A 7,781-nucleotide genomic window follows, 5' to 3' on the forward strand; every position below is an offset into this window, starting at 1 on the left:
TCTAAGGTTGAAATTTGGAATTTGCAAGTATTTCAATGAGTGCCCTATTAAGGGTTAAAGGCTCAGTTTATTGAAAACAGGCTGTGTTCACTTTTTTATTTTAAGAGAAATACACTGAGGTCTCACTTTTCACCATATGACAGCTTTAAAACGGTAAAACTGAGAAAACAACGGCAGGATTTTAGTTAAATTGGACACCTTTGTTGCCCCAAGAGAAGAACAGAAGCATATTCCTGACTGCTTTAGTTTTTAGTCATCATTTGAAGATCATTTTCAGGTTGTTTTTGTGTTATTTGAAGATGCACTTTTTCAATAAAACAGAATATCCTTGATGTCTGCTGCATCACTTTACAGAAATATTCCCCCAAATATGGGACATGTTTTGACCAACATGAAGCAACATTATGCCACAATTTTGTGCCATTTATTTGGTTCCTAAAGTCTTCAACAATTATCTATTAAGTCATACTTAATGCCACCTATTTTTCTTTAATTTGGGCACATTGGAACATTATGTTAAGATGTAAGCCTGTGCAAGTTGTTAAAAAAATGTTTAATGCATATAAATAACTGGTTGTATACATACATTAGGTTTCCATCTATGTAAAAGAGAATCGAATGGGGAAAAAAAATGTAAATAAAATATATAATTCTTCCTTTTAGTTTCAGACTTTTTCACTCAGAGTAGAAAACATGAAGTGATTTACAGAACAGACCAAAACCCATTTAATTTAGTTTAATTTAGTTGGACTTAAATTTAATTAGCAGAAACTTGTTTATATTTTGTTACGCCCTGTAGATCCCTAAAAAAAATCACAAATTTCACAAATTAAATGAAAGATAATGACAAAAGCAGCTGCAGAGTTTTGGGTGCACTACAGTAAAATTCATGTTGGAAATAATTTTTAATGATAATACTAATCATAAAATAATGACATGATTCATAATTAGTAATCTTTTAAAAATATATATTTTTAAGTCTTTTTTCTTTTCCCAAATTTCAAGAATTACAGCAGCAAAGTGGATAGCAAAAAAATAAACAAAAAAAAACAACAAATAGTAAACAGCAGTATAAACTAGAAATATAAGAGGCAGTAACAAACAAACAAGTAAAAACATATAAAGTATTAACAATTGACAGTAGAAACAAGTAGAAATATAAAAAGTATTAACAATTAAGACAAAAATAAATTAAAAAATGTATGAACATTATATACAACATATTAAAGTCCGTAGTGGGAATGTTCTCCCATATATGGAAATATGTTTGCTTGAATAAACAAAAAACAAGTAAAAGTGAACTATTTCTCCTCTGAGATGATTGATGGCACTAAATTAAAGCTGGTTTTGGTGTTTCTCCGGCTGATAGAATAAGAACGTGTTCGCCGTCTGGATGCTTCGTGTTGCTGCGACACTGAACGATGAAACACAAAACGTTTTATTTATCGCAGGAGCTCATGTCCTTCTGCTCCGTGTGGATTTAAAACAGAAACCTGCAGCGCCGGAAGCTTTCCTCCCGGGACCCAACAACAACCTGCCGCCTCCCTCGGGCGGCCATGATGGATGAGGCAGGAGAGGAACGGGACACGTTTCCCAGGAGGCCGAGCGTCTCACTGCAGGTTAAACAGCACTCAATACAGAGCGGCTTCACAGGCGTCACTCCTGACAGATTAGAGCAAAGTTTGATACTGTTTGGACAACAACACAGCATGAAATATTACATATAATGATGAAAAAGTAAGGGTTTAAAAAGTATAAAAAGTTTTGTAGTGATTAAACTCTTTATTTCTGTTGAGAACATAATGCATAAAATGGCTGAAAACATTTTAAAAAGGTAAAATAATAATAATAAGTATGAAAAAAGTATGAAATAATAATAATAATAATACAGGCCCGGGGGAGGAGGGGGTAATATTTTGAGAAAAAAGCAGTTTCATCATATCTGCGGTACCCTGTGGTAGTGTCCATGAAAAATTGTGGCCCCCTCCAGCATTTAAGTTGCCCATCCCTGCACTAGATTATCACAGGGCTGAGACATAAAGACAGACAACCATTCACGCTCTCATTCACTCCTACGGGCAATTTAGAGTCACCAATTAAGCCTAAACTGCATGCCTGATTCAAACCCGTGACCCTCTTGCTGTGAGACAAAAAGTTCTTACCACTATACCACTGTGTTCCCCCTCTAAATGTCAATTAATATAAAGAAAGACAGTATTAATAAGTATTCTCTCTGGAAGGGTGAAGCATAGGCCGAAGAAGATCCCATTACATTTTGGTAGCGAGTCGAAATCACAGGGCGGTTAAACAAATGATTGCACATTTTCCTTTCCTTTTCTTTGGCAGAATAAATGTTATAAAGTCATGGAAAAAATGATTAGACCACCCTTGATTTCTCTAATTTCTTGTTCATTTTAATGCCTGGTACAACTAAAGGTACATTTGTTTGGACAAATATAATGATAACAACAAAAATAGGTTGTAAGAGTTTAATTTAATAGCTGATATCTAGACATTTTTCATGGTTTTCTTGATAATAACCAAAATCATTTAATAAAACAAAAACATGGAAAATGGCTGATTGTATAAGATGACTGATGTCCTGCAACCTCATGAAACTCAGATCAAACTGTCAAAGTAGGCAGCACTGATCAAATATGACTCAAGATTCTGTTATTTGGCTGCCTATTTCTCTTCTCAAATGTTTCAGAAACACATTTTAGTCACTTTTTTAGATGTAATTTAGAAAGTTTGTGACCTGGCCGCCATGTTTCTCCTTGAAAACAGCCCATGTACCAAACCATTTTTTTTTTTTGTTGATTGATTGGTTGTAGGTCGATTCATGGAAATCATTCAAGATGATGCCAGGCTGGGAGACTACACATGTAGCTGCTCAAGAACAGTCTTTTTCTGTCTAAAGTAAGAACTGGTATTATTTTAATACTGTCATATTTTTAACAATCCTTTTTTACCCTCAAACTAAAGTGTGGCTCTGAAAAGTTGTACCAGGCATTAAAATTAACAAGATATAGAAGAAAAAAAAGGGTGGTCTAATATATTTTCCATGACTGTATATTCCCATGAATAATTATTGTTAAACAAACAAGTTGTAAATAAAACATATATTTTCCCCTAGAGAAATAAAAAGTAGAAATGATGCAGAATAAACTGCAGTGAATGTAAACATCTGACAGAGCAGCTGTTTGAATACATATAATAAAAATAAATAAATGAACTCACCGTGTTCAGTTTTGTTTGACTTCATCATTCCCTGATTGTGATTGGACGACCAGCAGCTCACCCACTCTTTACTTATTGATGTGGATTATTTCCATATGTGATGTGACATCAGTTCACATTACCATATGGTCCGATGAAAAAAACATATTTTCCCTTTTAGCAGCCGACCGCTCGCCGTTCACGGCCGGACGCCGCCGAGCTCGGCTCCTCGCTGACCTCCCTCTGAAGACGGGAAAGTGAATCATTTATGTTTATTTCACGTCCATCTGCACATTTTCACCATGATGACCCTGAAAAGAGGGAGAGAGGGAGGAAGAAACCTGCTGTTAAAGGACAGAAACACCACAGAGTTAAATGTTATCGCTTAATTATTTTCTCTTTTACAGAAAATCTTCATTCTTCTAACTTTTCCTTTTTTCCTTCATCCCCCCTTTCCTTCCTTATCTTACAGTCCATCCTTCTTTCTTTTCTCTCTTCCATTCCTTGCATTATTTCTTCCCTTTTTCTTTGTTTGCATGCTTTTCTTCCTGCCTTTCCCTTTCTTTCATCTTTGGTTTTCCCCTCCTTCCCTCCTTTCTTTATCTGCATTTCTTCCTTTCTTACTTAGTAATTTCTTCCTGCCTTCATCTGCACTTGCTGATAACAATTTGATTTACTTCTTTCATTGGCTTTTAAAAGCAGCATGTATGCAATTCAATGGCCATTTTCAAAGATTTTGGCATTCCATAATTCCAAATTGGTTCAGTAAAGAGGCATGAATTTCATGTCATGAACACATGGGGCAGCCTGTCCTCCTGTCAAAACGTCAGTATAGATTGTGTGTACAGGCAGCAGAAAAAACGAGCTATATTTACGAATTTCATCTTGCTGACGTAATAGTGACTGACCAAGCAAAGTTTAACCCTCTGGAGTCTCCAAAAGCACCAAATCCAGACTTCTTCATGACATCCAGACTAGAAAACAAAGCAGCGTGGAGCCCTACTGTAAATTTACCTCTAAAGTTCTGGCTGTAAACTCCATGAGGCCAGTTTCAGTTTGATGATGATATACCAAGTAAAACTGGAGACAAGCTCAAATATATTTAGTTTAAAATTATAGAACTGGATGTAACCCTCTAATATGTTATATTTGCTTATATTTTATGTTGGACTAAAGGACTAAAAAAGTCACAAAATGACAAAAAAAGACACAAAATGACAAAAAAAAGGCACAAAATGACCAAAAAAGACACAAAATGACAAAAAAGACACAAAATGATTAAAAAAAGGCACAAAATGACCAAAGAAGACGCAAAATGACAAAAAAAAGATAAAAAGACATGAAAAATGAACAAAATAGCCCAAGACTCCATAGAGTTAAAAGGGTGGTTGTTGGGTCTTTCTCAGTTTTTGAATGAGCAGTTTCATTTCTTTCCTCCTCTTTTCTTTTTTTTCATCCTTCGCTTTTCTGTTTCTTTCTGCCTTCATTTCATTTCTTTCCTCCTTCTGCTTCCTTCCTTACCCTCTTCTATTTCTTCCTGCCTCCCTTATTTCCAGTCCGGATTTTTTTTTCCATTCCTTGCATTATTTTATGTCCTCCTTTTCCTTCATATCTTATTCACCTGTTCTCTTTCTTCTTTTCCTCACCCTCTTTCTTTTTTTAATGCATTTTGATTCTCTTTTCTTAACTTTCTTTTCTTTTTTTCTTTGTTGCATTCCTTTCCTCTATTCTTCTTTTCATTTATTCTCCCTTTTTCTCTTCCTTCCATTTCTTGCATTGTCTCCTTTCTTCCTTTCCTCCCTTACAGTCCCTTTCTTTTCTTCCTTCTTCCCCTGCTTTTTCTTCTCAGAAATAAAAACCTACAGAAGGACAAAACAGAAGAAAATCTCGCTGTGTTGTGATGAGACATGATTATAAAAAATGCATCCATTCATCACATATTTATAGCAGTTATAGAGAATATATGTTTTCCTGGAAACAGAATAAATTCTTGTTACAACAGTCTAAAAACGCTCTTTAGATTTCCTCTCCCCATGATATTTATTAAATATTTAGTCAGACTGTTCAGATCAGCAAGCAGCTTTGTTAAAGGTTAAAGACATTTTAGTGGAACGAGCTAAAGAGTTTCAGTTTCAACCACTTCAGGGAAAAAAGGAGACGGATTGATGTGACTCTCATAGTTAAACTGTCTATAAAACATAACAATACTATTTTTACACTTGAGTGATCATATATAACATATTTCAGCGAGTTTTTAAAGGTGTGACTTGGTGGAATTTGTTACTTTAAGACAGAGCGAGGCTTGTTTCCAGTCTTTATGCTAAGCTAGGCTAACTGTGTATGTAGTTACCTTGTAGAGATGACATCAGTATCAACTTTCTCATCAAACTGTACAAAAAGTAGGCCTATATAAGTGTATTTTCCAAAAATGCAAAACTGTTTGAGTTAAGGTAAGGAAAGAGCACATTTTTATTCTTAACCCTTTATCAGGCAAAGAACCATATTTGGTAACTTGAGCGGACATCTATAACAGGTCTCCTCGCTCTCTGTGAGCTCATAGAACCACATGGATTTCTACATCACTGACCAATCAGTAAATGATACAAGCTTTCCTTTATTGTCATTGTATTAAAATTGTATACAACTAAATTTATGTGTGCTTCTCATATATAAGGTGCTTTAAAAAGACATTCGGACATTACGCATATGTAATAAGTAGTCTAAAAAGATAATAAATAGTTTAAAGGTAAAAGATAAAGTGGTGATGGATGCAAATTATGTGTTATTGTCTATTTAAGGTTGCTATAGGAAAGAGACTATAATAAATTTTATAATAATGATGACTCAATTGACCTCGATTTGCAATATAAAATGAAACATTTTGCAAAAAGTCTTGTAATATCCTCTAATAACACTTCAGGGTTGACAATCACGTTTTCAATTTCCAGGAGTGCCCTATAAAGGGTTAAAGACTTTTAAGTTAATGTGTAAATATGAATTACAAATATGGAAAATCTGCAAAAAATATACATTTCTGCAAATTATGAAAAATCAGTGAGCAGATTGTAAAACTTAATGGCTGCACTGTTCTTCAGAAAACTTCTGCATCAATATAGTAAAAAATTTACCCCAAACTCTGCTGTTAGTTTGAGAAACTTGAAAGCATTGTCCACATGTATAGGGGCAGTGTTGGAAAGTGTGGGAATGGGGTCCGGGCTCCAGAGCTCTCGGTCTGATGGGTAGAACTGGGTCCAGGCTGAGGGTGAGACGGTCTGAGGTGAAAACAGGAAAAAAAAGAGTTAGACACAGGTATTCACTTAGGACTTAGATTCAAGATTTGGCTGGCGTGTCTCATAAGAGCCGACTTGACGATTCGGCGGGGACTGGAAGGTCGGTCTGGTCTTTATAGGTGAGTTGATTGTGGGATGAGGAACTGGAGTGCAGGAGTGGTGAGATGAGTTGCAGGTGTGTTGGCTGGAGTTGCAGTGACCACGCCCACCAGCGGTTTCTAGAGCATGTGAGACACACAGACGGACACCAAAACAAAAACACACCAAGCACACTAAAAAGAGCAACAGAACGCTAAAAACTGACTTCTCTTCCCTTCGTGCACACGAGGGCGAGATTTCCACGACCACAAGAGCAGCTAACTGATATTACTATTAGCAACAAGCAGCTATTAGGCTCAGTGAAGTCCGCTGCGTCATCCATCTCACCTTCTCTACCTCTGTGCTACAGTTATATCTCTTGTGCAATAATTAACATGTGCATTACCATGAACAAGCTAGTCTGTTACTTGGATTATCTTCTACACTGCACTTTAAGTGCTTACTGGATTTACACCGAAAATCCACCGGGCCCGTCCGCGGCGCATTGCGTGAGCGTTGCAAATCTGTCCATCCTCCATATGGCGCCAACACCCACTGGGAGCGTTTAAAAAGCGGCGTGTTTACCTTTCGTACGATGGTGTTTACCTTTTGTCAAAAGTGTTTACTTGCTGATTTGATCGTTTTAATCGATATTTGCTCTTCTACCATGGGTAAGTAGGCTTCGTAGTTCGGCCTTCTCCTTCGCTGTATTGTCCTTGTAAAAAGGATTGGTGATGTCATATAAGACATTATACTTTTCCACTTGCGTAATGAATCTCTCATTGTCCATCTCTCCTTGTGAACTGCCTCCAACTGACTTCTGGCCTGGTGCCACAGGTTGTGACGTAATGTTGATCTAGCGACTTGAAATACGACCCGGAGTCTGCTCACGGTGTTTTATTTTGAAGAACGACCGGATTCACTCCGGTCAATCCGCTCTCTGTCCAGCTCGATGCATGCTACTCGCGTTAAGCGTCAAAAATAGAACAGACGCGCAATTCACGCATCTGAAATGAAGCTGGTGGAGGTTGATACATTGACTATAATGGCCGCGTAATACTCGCGATGGCACAACACTCACGCGCCACCGACGGGCCCAATGGATTTTGGGGGTTACCCTTTTTCTTTGTTATGTTTATATTTTACGTCTTTTTATGTACATTTTATGAACCCACAATTTTGTTGTACTCTGTG

General features: G+C 36.7%; 1 long non-coding RNA gene across 1 annotated transcript; it reads right to left on the reverse strand.

Annotated features, from left to right (window-relative positions):
• Positions 1-983: 983 nt before the first annotated feature.
• Positions 984-6,556, reverse strand: LOC131973703 (uncharacterized). Its single transcript, XR_009394583.1, has 3 exons — positions 6,348-6,556; positions 3,241-3,530; positions 984-1,662 (listed from the first exon to the last, which is right to left on the reverse strand). It is a non-coding gene; the product is annotated as an uncharacterized LOC131973703 (long non-coding RNA).
• Positions 6,557-7,781: the final 1,225 nt, after the last annotated feature.

The sequence above is a fragment of the Centropristis striata genome, chromosome 6 (assembly GCF_030273125.1).
Source record: "Centropristis striata isolate RG_2023a ecotype Rhode Island chromosome 6, C.striata_1.0, whole genome shotgun sequence".
Lineage (NCBI taxonomy): Eukaryota > Metazoa > Chordata > Actinopteri > Perciformes > Serranidae > Centropristis > Centropristis striata.